The sequence below is a fragment of the Amblyomma maculatum genome, chromosome 7 (genome assembly GCF_055883805.1).
Source record: "Amblyomma maculatum isolate TAMU_Amacu chromosome 7, ASM5588380v1, whole genome shotgun sequence".
NCBI classification, from domain to species: Eukaryota; Metazoa; Arthropoda; class Arachnida; order Ixodida; family Ixodidae; genus Amblyomma; species Amblyomma maculatum.
The window spans coordinates 77,898,558-77,914,732 of NC_139350.1; positions in this window are offsets into that span (position 1 = coordinate 77,898,558).

A 16,175-nucleotide genomic window follows, 5' to 3' on the forward strand; every position below is an offset into this window, starting at 1 on the left:
CTCCCATTTCCTGCCGGCAGCTGAAAACAAGGTACGACTCCTACTCGTCCTTCCATATTGAAGTTGATGAAGAATCCTACAGTAAGCTTGTTGAGCCTTCGATGTGGCCGATGGGTTGCATATACAAGGACTTTCGTGGGAAGCTTTACGACGATATGCTTCATCCCTCTGAACTGACGCAAAATTGCAGTGGCCCCTAATTTGGATATCTATTATCAAAACGCCCGAGGTCTTCGGACTAAGGGATCAGAATTTTTTTCTAGCGTCTTGTCCTCTTGTTATACCGCTGTTGTGGTTACCGAAACCTGGCTGTCAAGTGATATTCCTTCCAATGATTTCTTTCCAAATAATTACTCTGTTTTTCGTAGCGACCGCCCTGAAACAGGTCCCAAATCAAGAGGAGGTGGAGTGCTCATTGCTATTGACAGTTTTGTGAAGTGTGTTCGACGTTCCGATCTGGAAACTGTTGAAGAATGTGTGTGGCTCGAGCTCACTTTAAATCGACATGAAAAACTTTTACTTGCAGCTTTCTACATTCCTCCGAATCTACCTCCTTCAGCCTATGATGATGTTCTGCTCTCAATCGAACATGTTATAACCCGTCATAGCAAACACAAACTTCTTATTTTAGGTGATTTTAATACTCCTGGTATCAACTGGAACTCACTTATTTCTTCTCACAACAATCATTACATATTAAGTAAGTGTAACGCTCTACTTGATTTCATAGCCTTTAACTCTTTGCAGCAACACAATTTCATTGAAAACTGTTGCGGTAATATTCTTGACATCTGTCTATCGAATTTTGAAAGTGTTCGAGTCTCGAGTTCGGACATACCGCTGACTCGCTGTGACAAATTTCACCCTCCGCTTCTAGTTACTACTGCTGTCTCTGCCTCACCTTCTACTAACTCAGATCGGGTGGGGAATTCGCCCCGTTTCGCGTATGCACGTGGTGATTATGTCGGTCTTTTCAATTTCTTCTCTTCCGTCGACTGGTCCCTTTTAAATGACATTAATGATTCAGATGGACAAGTCAGTCGCTTTACAGAAATAGTTCTTGATGGTATGCGTCGGTACATACCTTTGCATACTCCTACGCGTAGGAAGTTCCCTTCCTGGTTTTCAAGGGAACTAATAACGGCGTTAAAGCTCAAGGAACGGGCCCATCGTAAAGCGAAACGCCCTGGGTTTCACAATTGGGCAGATGAGTTTCGCCGTGTGCGTTCTCTTTGCAAACGCTTATACAAGCGGGACTACGACTCCTATCTTGAGTCTTTAGAGAGGTATGCCTCAAATCGTCCTAGTCAGTTCTGGCGTTACGTTCGCAAGCGTTCCATTAAATCAGATTTAAGTATCAGCTTAGTTGACTCTCAGGGTTCGGAAATTCGGGATGTTGCCGACAGTTTTGCACAACATTTTTCCTCCGTTTACAAACATCCACATTGTGATTCCGTTTGCCTCCCATCTGGTGCACTATCTAATTCCATTCTCTTTGACGAGGAGTTGATAACTGAGAGTCTTAAGCGTCTGAGACCATCTTTGTCTCCTGGACCTGATGGCATTCCAGCTGCCATAATAAAAGCCTTCAGTTATATCTTCGTACCAGTACTGACTGCCATATTTAATAACTGTTTAAAAAATGCTGCCTTTCCTCGCGTGTGGAAAATGGCACGCGTGTTTCCTGTCTTCAAGTCTGGAAACAAAACTGATGTTTCCAATTATCGTCCGATTTCTCTTCTATGTGCAACCTCTAAGCTTTTCGAATTAGCTTTGCACAGCGTACTTTCCTTCCATCTCAAACATATCATAGTACCGAATCAACATGGCTTCATGTCGGGTCGCTCTACTTCCACCAACCTAGTCACGTTTATGACGTATGCCTCTGCAGCAGTCCTTCAGAGGGGTCAGGTTGACACTGTGTACTGTGATATGAGCAAAGCTTTCGACGTTGTTACTCACTCACTACTTCTTGAAAAACTTCTACTCTCTGGCGTTGAAGTCTCTCTCGTAGCCCTCCTACGCAACTATCTCCTTGATCGCTTCTGCTTTGTCAGTGTCAATGGACAGACTTCTTTCGTTTACCCTGCAACGAGTGGAGTTCCTCAAGGTTCAGTACTAGGCCCGCTTCTCTTCTCCGTTTTTATTAATGATGTTTCCTCGGCGATAAAGAACTCCTCGTTTCTTCTTTATGCTGATGATATAAAAATATTCAAGGTAATACATTCTTTTCAAGATTGCGTGTTGTTGCAATCGGACATATCTGCTTTTTCTGATTGGTGTGCGATGAATCGACTTACCCTCAATTCTTCCAAAACTAGGGTTGTGTCCTTTACTCGTAAAACACATAGCTTTCTCTACCATTATTCTGTCAATTCTGTGCTGTTGGATAGGGTTGATGAAATAATGACCTTGGTGTACTTTTTGACCGCACCCTCAGCTTCTCCTCTCACACTAAACGCATTGCTCAGCGGGCTATGCGCACACTCGGATTCGTTTGCAGACTTTCGAGAGAGTTCCATACTCCACTTCCGTTCCTAAAACTGTACCTGTCCATATGCCTCCCGGTCTTGGAGTATGCGTCGGTTGTTTGGAATGGCACTTGCAAATCGAACTTGGACAAGGTTGACAGAGTACAAAAAAAATTTTTACGGATATTTCATTATCGCTTTCCTTTCGCAACTTCCCCCTCTCGCTCCACCAGGAGCGCCCAACTGAATCTTCCTTCCCTTCACTGCCGTCGTATCAGACTTGATATCATATTTCTGTACAAACTCCTTCATGGCCACATTATGTGCCCTCAGCTCTTAGAGTACATCCTACTGCGCGTTCCGCGAAAGAGCATGAGGGAATTCAGACCATTTCAGGTTTCTCCTCTTCATTCCCACTCCCCTCTGGACAGGATGCAGTGGTTATTTAACTCTTTTTGTCCTCACCTTGACATCTTCCAAAACTCGCTCTGTTCATTTACATTGGATGTTCGTAGCGTTGTATTCTAAATAGTACTTTATCACATATAACTCCCACTTTCTAGCCTTAAATTGTATTTACTTCACTTTTTGCTTTTTCTCCTGTTCAATGCTGTCTGTATCTTGAACTACTTTTTATCCGTTTCTTGCTTATATTTCAACTTTAAACTTTATATTCGAATCTTACTGTCCCTTGTTCAATTTTACTTCTTTATTGTATTATTCTGTATTTCTAGCCTGTGTTTTATGTACCATGCACTTGTTGCGCCTGGAATGGTTGTTTATTTTATGTATATTTCTATATTACTATAATCAATGTCAGTTATCTGTTTTTTTTTTTTTTCTCTCTTCTACCTACCGTTCTTTTTTTTTTTTCTTTATTTCCTGGTGTGCTAAAAAATTCTCTCACTGTGTATATAAGTGATGATACTCATTGTTTGCTTAATTTCCGTGATACTTTTCGTCTCAGTTTCATTTCATGTATTATTTATTTCTTTTTTTTGTGTTCTCTCTGTGTGTGTAAACATGTTTGTGCTTTTTCATTTTTTTTTTGTGCTGCAGCACAAAGACCACATGGTTGTTCCTGCGCACATTAAATAAAGATTGATTGATTGATTGATTATTATTATTATTATTATTATTATTATTATTATTATTATTATTATTATTATTATTATTATTATTATTATTATTATTATTATTATTATTATTATTATTATTATTATGCAATGCACCGTAAACGCTTTCGCGGACATTTAGTGCATGTGGTGGTTGACGGAATGAAGCGCGTGTCTGTATCGGGCGGTCGTGCAGAACAGAGTACTGATATCTATCGCGGCACACGCACATTGCCACTGTTTTTAGACTGCCGCAATGAAAAAAATCGAACGTATTTATTAGCACAATGACAGCCTCCCTTTACAAGCGCACATGGTCATCCCCGATTAGTCATCGCGGTGAAACTCCAAGCTTTTTGGGTGTTTCTTGCACCTCATTCCGGTTTTGTACCGAAAAAAAAAAAGTAAATAAACGTCGCGTTTGGTTTTGACATAGGACATCGTTTTCTTCACACCTTCGAACAAGTCAGTTGGTTTTAGTAAAGTAAGTAGAGGAGGCTCAGAGTTTTTGCCTCCGAATGGCTGAATGTCGATTGACACCACCGAAATGAAATATGCGACGATGTGTGGAGCGGAAATCACATGACAGTCTGATTCGGCGCGCAGGTTTGACGTCGAGGTCACCAGCGGCATTTTTCTTTTTCTACTGAAAGCATTTCCGATAACAAACATGCAAAGCAGTAAAAGAAAATAAAACCAAAGACTAACGCTAGTTGTAATCCTTACTGCTTAGCATCAAGGAGCCACGTGGTCTTACTCAAAAAGATTCAGAAATATAAGCGTAGTAGCACAGCTAGCAGTGCGAAAGCAATTCTAAGCAAACACGCAGAAGAAACGCGGCAAGATCTACCAAGGCAGCAGTTGTTGCTTCCCTCAGGAGATAGGAGCCTGAGTCTTGCACGAAGGCGCATTCACGAACTGGGCTGAACCTGTTCAATCCGTTTCGAAATGATTTTTGATAACAATACCACGTCAATTCGATGTAGAATATGTCGAGACCTTGCGGTGAAACCCACAGTTCACCGCATCGAGTTATCGCTATAGCTTCGTTCCCACGTGTAGCGAACATCACCCATTTTTGCTGTTCACAGATAACAAATGGCGACCATGCCTTGCAGACTACTTTTTTTTTTTTTTTTTTAGTGACAGGAAGGCAAATTTCCACTCCTTTGCAATGATAAATTCGGAAATAAATGGGAGAGAATGGAACCATAATGTTCAAAAAACAAAATGACTTGAAACAGCATCGCCGCAGAAGAAACTGCATTAATATTCGCAGCATCTGCCATTTTCTTGGTTTAGAGAAATTGCTTCAAGGGTCTATCAACTTGCATCTTGAACGTTCACGAGCATACTTCAGCCGACTGATTGGAATGTCATTCTAAGGAGTTCTCGTGTGAACAAAAAAAAAGCAGGAGGATAAGGGTTAGGTGCAACAAGTGGCCCTGAACCAGATCTGCCATTGTTCAACTCTAATCCTGCTGAAACGCTGCATGGCATAGTGAAACAACAAAACATTGGAGTGAGGTCAACGAATTGCCACCATGATTGATCTCATGATAGAGGAAGAGAGAAGGACAGGGACTGGTCATTTTGTGCAAGGGCTAAAAATATACAGGCACGAGGGACAGGCAAAGCGCTTTGTCCCATGTCTCTCGACCATCCCTGCCTCTTTTTTACGCTTTTTCAAAATGAGCAAACTCCACCAACTAGCCCAAGAAACAGCATTGCAGAGAGACAGTGTGCCTAAAGCTCACAGCCGCTTTTGTAAGCCTACAAAAGCCAGTAAATTCAGACTAGATTGACCAAAATTGACCACAATAATCTGGGCATGCACTGGGAAAATGTTTTGTCTAACATGTAAATGAACACATTCCGATGCCTGTGCTGCTTAGCATTCGTCGAGTTTTTTCTCTCAGTGTGGCGATTGAAGAAAGTATAAAGGCATACCACTTCCCCAAAGTACATCCAAAATTGCGTCATGTTGGGGGTAGAAGTGGCGTGGGGTGAAGGGAACTACTGGAATACATAAGCCCCGACTCCAAACACACATGCGTCATGCACTGCCGCGCTAACGTCGTCGCACGCGTCAGCCAAAGCCGGTCTGCGCATGCGCGCAGCGCCTGCGTGCATCGCGAGCTCTGATGCTGTGATCTGTCCCTGCCAGATATCTGGCGCGTGCTACACGCGTCGAAAACTAGCGAGGGGTTGGGACTGCGCGGCTGTCCCCTACTCCGTTCTTCTCGTCCTGAAGTCCACTTAGCTCCCCTTGCTTCTTTTCTTCACAGAATAGTTTTCTTCGCGGTTTTCAAATTTTCCAGGTCCGCGCGAGAGGGTGAGCGAGCCAGCACCACGGACATGCAGGCGCATTCCCCTTTTGCGACGCCTGCCGTGACGGCGGCGTTGACGTCGCGGCGCATGGAAAGTGCTTTGGAATATCCGCTTTATTTATCGCAGTTACGAGGGTTTACCTACAGAAGCAATGTGAGGATTGACAGCCATGTTTGTCAGTTCTTCGATTTTCCGTACTGTTTCCTCGGGCTGTTTTTCTTTTTTCCATCAATGATGAAACAAACCCTTCACACATTCGTGGGGACAATGCAAACAGTGTAGGTTCGCCAGTACTTGTCTAAATGGGGCTATCCCCCCCCCCCCCCTTCTTCATTGGAACCGCAGATGAATCAACAAGGGTATCTTATTGTACGATCCCCAGACATATAAAAAGAATTCCGGGGCTGGTAAATTTCAAATTATGAAATCATTGTCAAGAAACACATGTGCTAGTTGCAAGGCGGCGCATATTTAGATAACTGCTCGTGATGTCTCACTTTTCTGGTCATCTTATTGCTCAGAATATGTTTATTTATTTATTTTATTTACATTACCCCTCAGGGAGGCATTACATATATTTTGAATATATTTCAAAAATATCATGTTGCACTCACGCTCTCGAGTGCTGCTAGTATGGCAGTCCGCTTTCTCAACGCACCTTATAGCTAAAAATGTCGCAACAAGGGCGCAGACTGACTTGAAACTAGAGCTCGCGGTAGTTATTATAGCTGGAGTACCATTACCAATGTACGCTTACTACCAGCGCTGGTGCATTCGCCTTCAGCCCACCTGCTCATGTTGCTGTATATAGCACAAGGAGCTCAATCTAAAACATCAATCTATTCGTTGTGTCGTCTTCTGACCTTGTGCTCCCGTCCACGTTCCGCGCTGTTACCTCAAGATGCATAACCAACACGCCCAAGCTGTTATTCTAAAAAAAACAAAAATGGGGGAGGGGGAGGGGCGGTTATCTTACCGTCAACACTATATAGCCTCGTGTGTTTCAATGAAAATGCCTCCCCCCCCCACCCCCACCAGGGAAAAAATAAAGCGGTCAGCGCGTTATGAAAAGGAAAGTACGCACACCCACATATATCAGCGCGCGCGTTTTTTTTTTTTACTTTTATTACAACAGAAAAATTACCGACGATTACGTTACTTCCTAATGCGAAATTTGAGCGTATCTCATTGGCTGTTCCAGCTTTCGATAGATTGAGGCAAAGATTTCGAGCAAGACATGTATGTACAGTTACATACAACTTTTTTATTTTATTTTTCACACGTATTTCTTCAAGAAACACTCCACTAACAGTTCTTGACTGTCATGAAGGAAGCTTTGTGGATCAGGAGTTCGCGTAAAGCAGCGTGTGGACCTTTAGGAGCGTTGCGCAGCGAAGAGATAGCAGCGACTGACTGATGCCGCTGACGCCGCTAGCGAGTCAAGTCAACGTGGCTCTGCGTTTCGGCTTAGGATGTATGCACCGTGATCCACTTACACCGGAAAACACCGTCGCTGCCACAAAGGAAAAAGGTAGGGGGGGGGGGGGGGACACGCAGCGGCGAATGGTGGCAGGAGCGTGCGCTGCCCTGGCTGCGGAGCTGGTTACGAGGGACAACGCAGACGGCGACGCGAAACGCAGGAACGGGCGCCAAAGAGCTGGGCTCTAAAACAAAAAAAAAAAAGAAAGTTGTTCAGCACGCGAAATGACCACATCAGGGCAGTGCGAGGAAGTACATGTCCGGACAAATTCTACGGGCAGTAAGTAACCGAAGGGCGTCTTGCATAATTCTTTTGTTGCACATACAATGACAGAAGCGAATCCTTTGACTCAAATGAATGCCTAAGTGGCAGCCAGTTATGCATTTTACCGTGGTTAGCGCGAGTGATTGCCGTTCTATGCTTGTTATGAAAGCAGGTGATGCTGGTAGTGAATAAATAAATAAGTAAATAAATATATAGAAAGTACACTGGATTCGCAATGCAGCAAAGACGTACATCTAACCAATGAAAAGTACAGAGGAGATTCAAAGGAGAAGGATCGAGAAGGAGCGGTCTCACGCGCTTGCGAAACTAACTCGCTTCTACTGGCGACGTTGCCTCATAACTGCCTGCTACCCTCCCCTCTCCAATTCATTTCCCCCAAAATTTAGCCTGAATGCATTGCGGTAGCTGCGTGGTGCTTACCCTTTTGGTAGGTATTTCACACCTATTTCGCAATGCCGACTCTCCTCTCTAAGGTAAAATGAAATTGGCCATCGCCCTTTTCTCAGCTCATTAGGTTACCAACGTCAGTTTCTATGGTTAGAAAAGCCCGAACTAAAAAAAAAGAAAAAGAAAATGATTACTGTTGATCTAAACTGACTTTATTGCAATTTTATTATGTGCAATAACGTTTGATAAAAGTAGTTCTGCACCAGAGAGCTCGCAAGAATATCCTACTATAAATACTATAACTTCAAAAGTGATAACAGCTCAAAAGATGGGTATCAAAGGAAAGACAATACAGGTGTCGATTTCTGCCAGAGTTCATGACGAAACCACCAAAGATGTATACTTCGTCTCACAGTACTGTGAAAGGCCGGGGCGCCATGGACCAAGAGCACTTGGACACTTGCGCGCGAGCGAGGCAAACGCGTTTCCCTTTTTTTTTTTTTTGTTGTACTTTGTAACTATAATGTACAAAGCTCCCCCTGTACTTTCTTGCTATAGCTCCCCTCTGCACTTCCCCTCGCTTTCCTCTCCCCATCATTTTGCTTTCCTGCCGGCTGCAGCTTGGGCTTCAGATTTTAGATAGTTGAAGCGGCCGGCAGCACTCTTTTCCTTCCTTTTGTTTGAATAGCCACTATCCACACCACCTATAATAGGCAATTGTGCTCCCACTGTCGCCCTTGCCGATTCGAAGGGTGCGTCGGAGCACAATTACTAATTACAGTGCGCATTTGAATGGGCCAGGGAGCCCCTACCTTTAGCAGTGGTTCAAATCTCTTGTGAGTCAAAGTATAGTATACAAGGGCCACATAAATATCTTCCATCATATCGCACCTTTCCATGTTTGGTATCCACTTGAGCTATCGTGAACATATGTCGACGATGTATCATCAACTCGCTCAAGCTTCCACTCTATCCAGAACAGTGAACAACAACAAAAAGAGGTGGTACTTTTCATTTACGTTACGCACATTCGGTCATGGCCGAATCGAGCGGCGGCGGTCCGCGTCGCCGCTCAAGTTCAGCCGTGGTAAGGCAAGCTAGCACCTCGCAGTCCTGCTATCCGCTGTAGTCAAGCTAAGAACAGGTGAACGCTTCCCCATGCGCACGGCGGGGAGAAGAATGGGGCTTTGGAAACCCACCCTCCAACAAAAGAAAACTTCTCTACAAAGCAAAGGTTGGGTCCCTCGGCCAACTGGGGGCAAGGCCGATAGGCACTTTCTCAGTCCTGAAGCAGTGGCGTAGCCTGGTGGCAGAGTTTGAACTAATTCCAAGATGGCCACCGTGGGACCCCCGCCTTAACCTGCTGCAGCGTACACAAGAGCTTGCCGCCAGTCGAGCTGCAGGATCAGTTTTCGCACCTCCTCACAAAGCCTCGGGCACTCGTAGAAAACTTCGTGCACCCGCTAAACAACGGTGCCTGCCCCTGACTCTGCAGGGCGTTTCTGAGAGCCGTCCGCGCCTGTTCATTCCACCCAGACACCGGACACCACAAATGTGTGCATACCTTTTGATTTTTAACCACCCAGCCCTTTCATCCTGTCGATCACCTCTAACTTCATCTATTCCTTTCCTTCCGCCACTCCAGTTCAGATGCTTTCGGTTAATAGATAGCAGACACCGGGATGGCAATCATCTTTAGTTCCGTTTCTGTTTTACTTGAATAAAAACCACTTATTCCTTCTACTATCATTGTTACTGTATGCGCCAACAGCTACAAGCACATTCCATTTGCAAAAGTGGGGGTGGCCGATAGAAAGCAGCCCATCCCGAAGTTGTTGCATTTCTCAGAAGACAATTCATTTGTTGTTTTTTTTTTTTACTTTTGTTGACGTTGCGAGCAACGGAAAAATTACGGCTGCTCGCAACACCAGGTTATTAATAAAAAGAAACTGACTGGTGAGCGCAGAAATTCTGGCGCATGATTCTACAGTTAACGAATGCACGTACATGCTATCATTTAAAATGCAAACGTTTCGTTGGGTTTCTTTCTGCCGGCCACCCCGAGTTTCGAAAATGGAATGTGCTTGACACTGTGGCTTTCGGGAGCCATTTTTCTGCCCTCTTTATGGGTTACTTGAGGCAATCGCTTATCGTTGCAGCTGTATGCAAAAATTCACGCGAACGCGACGGCGGCATGTGTCGCTGGCCGCGTTGCTTGGACATGCTGGAATAAAAAGTTTTGTCTTTCCCTCGGATTTGCACGCGCGATTAGCCACTCGCTGTTCATTGCGCAGTTTGCCAGCTATGTCCTCCCCACAGTTCTGCGTTCGTCTCAACAAGGGCGTCGTCTTGACTATCGCCGCTGCCACAGAGATTCTACATTAACTGTGCAGTATAGGGAACCTGCAATCGTCGGGCGGCGCCACCAGCGCTCTGACATCCGCGCCACCAACGGAGGTTCCGCAAATCACGCAGACGTCCCATCGGGCGTCGGCGCCGTTTTAGCGCGTGTTTCAATCCTCGCTCCGGGCTGTGCTAGAGACGTTGCAATCCTCTTTGACGCTTCACCGCGAGTGCATCAATTCGGGACGTTTATTATTATTATTATTATTATTTGTTTTTTGTTCCACTAGGAAGCATCCGTGCAGAGAGCACGAGCCGCGACATCGCGGTTTCAAATCTGTGGATGTTCTGGACGAGTATTTTCGGCCGAGGAGAAGATGCTGCCATGCTAGAAAACCATCATGTGCTAGGTGCCTTAGAAGCGGAGACTTTTCGCATACAGCCGGGAATATTTTAGGGACTATCGCCACAGAAATAAATGTAAACCCCGCGGAGCTTACTGTTTCCGCCATTTGAATTGCTTGCCGTCACGCTTGTAATAAGGTTGCAATAAAAATAGTCGTCTGATATATGAATGTAACTCAATCTTATTACTACCGAGGCACATGCCCACCGAAAAGAAATAAGAATAGCGGGGCGGAAACACTAAGCGTTCTTTGATTTCTTTTTTTACTTTACCACTCTTTAAAAGCTTACGTGGCTTCAGTCGCGCTATTTCGTCACTTTTCTTCTCAATTAAACGTTAAATTCACCCTCAATCATTAGAAAAATTATTGAAACGCACCCTCAAATCACGAGAACTGTGCCAGCTCGAGGGGTCGCGAATGGCAAAATGAATAAAATAGATATGTTACCATCAATTTGTTTCAACAAATGTAGAGCGTGGAAGAAATAAATGTCGCGATTAAAAGAGGAGAAAACTACGCGGCGCATACAAATTGTTTATAGTTATCATTATATGGTCACATCTTGTTCACTAAGGTAACGGATTTGTTTTCGTTTATGGTTTCTATGGAGTCTCAAAGCGTCTCAGGCTGTGAGCGCCTTAATGCACAGCGCCGGCCAATTTCGACCATCTGGGCTTCCGTTACCTTGCACTCGTATTGCAGAGCATACTAGCGATTAGCATTTTGCCGCCATCAAAACACGGCCGGTATTGAATCCGGGTTCAGCAGCCGACCGTCCTCACCATTGAGCCACTGCGGCGGGGCATATCACGCTTTCATACGCACTATTTGGTTCCCTGCTTTGGTGCAGCGACAGTTCTTCATTTTTACGAATGAACAACAGACCATATGCGTTAACAATTCACATGAATGAGGAGCGCTGAGTGCACATCGCGCAGGAAACGGGCCCGACAGCGGCAAACCCAGGTCGCGCCTTTTATGCGCTTGCGTTAGGGTGTCTAGAAGGGGAGGTGTGAAAAACGCGGCGCGCTGCCCATAGAGAGGAGTGGCCCCCTGCGCGTGACTACCGCCAGGGAGCGCCGCGGTCTGCGGCGCCGTCAGATGGCCGTCAGCATTCCGGAGGGGGCGGCATAGTGAAGGTAGTCAGAGCGCGGTTTGACCCGTCGTCGTTGTGTGTTTCGGGGCGATTTCCTGCGTGTGCTGCTTGCATACCCTCGCTGCGTGCTGGCAGAAATGCCGCCGACGTCAAAGAAAAAAAACTCAGAGGTGGTGCTTTGTTCCCGGGTGCGATTCGGGTTACAAGTCGTGTTCGGAAAAAGTGTCTCTTTTCCGTGCACCGTCTTGCCCAGATCAGCTCTCGAAGTGGGCTGCAGTCCCCCTGGATGCTGTTGAGGTCGCGTTAGACCACACCGACTATGTCGAAAAGCGCAGCGACGCTCGGCTGGTATATTATATTGCGGGCTATGTGGCCAGGAATCGTGTGCTGTCGACAAACTGTATAGCATGCAGGGAGGCTTGCCTTGTGGAGAAAGACTGCGTCCCTATAGATCTTCCAGCTGATGCTTGTAAAGAGTGGGTGGGCTACTGTATTCATCATCATCACTGTATAATTTGATTCAAACTCTTGAAAACAGGCTGACACATGAATTCAGCAGAACCCGTCTGCATTCTAGATTTGTTTTCAGCATACTGCAGAAAGTGAGCTCAAACGTGCCACAGATTGGTTGTGTGGAGCATTGTGTTGAAATCACAAAATCGGTAGTAAGGTGTTTCTGCCTCACCAGAATCCACTTTCTTTTGAAGGGTCTAAATCAAGAAATTAATGAAAAAAAAAGGTAAAAGAACAAAGCCTTGTGTGATTTGAAGTAAACAGCGAAATTGGTCGAAAACATTCTGCTGTGTGCCAATAAAGCTTGCTTGTCCAGGAACACGTTGCATGATTTTATTGCGTTCTTGTCCTGGAGCATCAATGGACAAGAAGTGGAAGCTGTGACAGATTTTCTGTTCTTGAGCTCCAAGATTACCTCGGAAGGAGACTGCAGTCATAAAATTAGGAGACGCCTGCTTCGGGCTATGGTCTTTCCAGTTGTGATGTATGGATGCGAGAGTTGGACTGTGAAAAAGGCTGACCGCCGAAGAATTGACGCGTTTGAATTGTGGTGCTGGCGAAGACTCTTGAGAGTTCCTTGGACGGCCAGAAGATCAAATCAGTCGATATTGTCGACCATAAACCCTGACTGTTCATTGGAGGGTCAAATTCTAAAGTTAAAGCTCAGCTACTTTGGTCATCTGATGAGAAGAGAGGAGTCGCTGGAGAAAGATTTGATGTTGGGAAAGGTTGAGGGTCGCCGGAGAAGGGGTAGGCAGCAAACGCGATGGTTAGATGGCATCCTCGAGGCACTACAGATGAAGTTATGTGATGTTAGGAAGATAGTGAGAGACCGGAAAGCGTGGCGTGACATGGTCCATAGGGTCACGAAGAGTCGGACACGACTGAACGACTGAACTGAACTGAACTGAAATGTTGTCTGTATACGAACCTTGAGAGTGTTCACTTTCTCATTTCATAATTTCATACCATCAAGTTTTATTTTTCCTTCGAGGGTTATCTTTTCTCTAACGCACAAAACTTCATATCCTCACTTTCAGTGTAAGACTGACTTGATAATAAGAACGCAGAGATTCCGCTTTGTCTGGATGTATCTCTAGCTGGTAGGGTGAAATTATGGCAGAACTGTTCTTTGAATTGCTGATTCCGCTTAGTCGTTTCTGTTGAAGGAAAGAGGCCTCCTCTGTTCGGTTATTCGCTTCTCTTGTGATGCAGTGCCATGAGCAGCGAGATGCCCACTTTTGCCAAACACAAGCATACATCATTTTTGTTACTAAAAAACTAAAAACGAGTAACGAAAGCTACTACTTGTACTGGACAAGAAGCACGTTTCGTACCGGGGTACCGTGTGTACTGTAGCCGGGGCGCACCTCAGCTGCATGCGCGAGAGCGCTGGCGGCGTTTGGCACACAAACAGTATGACACCATGAATTCAGGGGATAAATAAGTCACAAAGCAAGCAAGTGTACACTGTCAATGGACCTTTTTCTTTTTCAAGTAGCGCTACTGCGCATGCGCGAAGCATCCTTGAACGCCATTTTCGCCGGGATGCCATGCGAAAACAGGGGTAGGACTTCGCTGCGCCTCCTTTTTCAGGAAAGGACATCCCCTGCTTCATCAAAGGGACAAACTGCTGCACTATAATTGCGTGCAGTGCTAGCATCTTCTAACCGTTAAGAATGCACGCATTATATTGTCCCCGCCTCCTGCAGCTTGCCTCAACAGAGATGACGCGGCCAGGTTCGCCCGCTTCCCGTTGTCATTGTCATGGTTAGGGGGGTAATGTATCAAGGTAGGTTCACAGATGACTCACGCCTCTCCGCACAGGCTAGACGAGAGCAGCCCTGCACTCAACTACTGTTTGGGCTCCGTACAGTGAACAGGGGGCGCTGCGTAGGAGCGCCGAACTCAGCGCCGCCGTGGCGAATTCCGCGTTACTGAGCAGGCCGAGAAACGGTCGATTTCAAGGGGAACGCACTCCCCCTTGAGGCAGGCCGTGGCTGATGATGCAGGGGAGGCGGTAGGCAGCCAGTGGCCACCCACCGTTGTTTGTGCTCAACCAGCGGGTGCGATTGTGTGTTATGGCATGCACTAGCTTTTTTATTGTGACTAGTGACAATCTATAATATTTGGGTCATTAAGGGAATTTAACAGGGGTCTAAAACTCGTATTTGCTGTGCGGGCCGCATTGAACAAGTTTTGTCCCTCGCAGGATAGGAGACGGAAAATAACAAGAGAATAAGAAAAGAACAACCAAAAAACAATGGGAAGGTAAGTACAATAAATACCAATAAAAAAAGCTTCTCGTTCCTATAACACGCCTTCTCATCTTAGTGGAAAAGAAAACCGACGTGATTCTTCGGTTTGCTTCCGCATCACTTGGTGAAAGGTACTAATGGTGCACCGGTTAATAAATACTAAACTTCCCATCAACACGATAAAAAATGCACAGTTAGAAATGAAATAAAGGACGGGCAGTAAGGTGCACTGCTCTTTGAGGCAGAATGATGTACTATTGAAAGTTCATGCCGATTAGGCGGTGAATGCCTCTTCATTCAAAAAAAAAAAAAAAAGTTTGCCGCCTGGGTCTAAAGCCTTTGAGTTTATTTTAGTTGCAGATCAAGGCATGCTGCTACCGCTTTCTGAACATAAGTTTAGAGCCGCCGGTCTGCAGCGCGCAGCTCCAGGGCCCGCGATTCGCGTGTTCGAGATCCCTGGCACAGTCGGATAATCTCTGACGAGCAGAACGAATATATTCAACGCTGGACATATGTGTGCTTATGGGACGCGTGTTCTCAAAAAAAAAAAAAGTTTATTGCAGGTCTAATCTCGACTGGCCGAGTCGCGTGGTAGTGCTACTAGCGGACAAAATGAACCTGTCTTTATTCTGACGTATTTCAGACTATTGCGGAACTCGGACGTAAATAATATTTTCAGCGGACTCGCGACCAGCAAGATTTTGATCGCGATGTTACCTACTGGCAAGCATTTTGCGGTGTAATGGCTAAGGAAATAATTTTTTTCTATCATGTAATCTAGAAGGTAGAATTCAGATGTAGAAAGATAAGTTTTGTGCTTTCCGATTACAGTTCCCACAAATTGTGCTCCATCTACAATATTAATTCTGCTAACGCACCTGCATATTTTCGTTCAGCTAACAATCACCCGTACTCTGATGGGAAAGAACTTCTTGAAAGCAGTGCCGGTCCCTCGTACGGCCTGCCTGGGAATCAAGAATTCAATGCCCAACTAGCCCTCGTGCCTACGGTAATCCATGGCGCATCAATACTGACGATTGCTTTTTGTTCTCTTTGCATTATTTTTTTCCGAGACCACCACTTGCCGCCTTGAACTGCGTCTGAAAGCGTGCGCTGGAGCCGCAGCGCCTTCTCAGAGTTTCGTTTGAACTGCGGTAGGTGGCGCAGGGGTCGCGCGCAACCTTCACTGTACAGAGCCTATTGGAAAAAGGTCCATGTTCAGAGGTCGCCAGCCTTGATTCATCACAGAGGGGGAGACCTAACAATACTCCAGCTATTGTTCGGATGTCCCCTTCTATGACAAATTCATGGCCTGATGGTCCACTGTTCTCCAACTCAACTAGACGCCGTTTACATGCTTGCTGCCATGGGTTCAGCCGAGTCAACCCACCCCTGCTACCCCTGCACAATAGTTCGACTGAACTCCTTGACCTGGCCCACCAGTGTTTACCTCCCTCGCCGGATGGAAAGGAAAGGGCAGAGTGAAAAG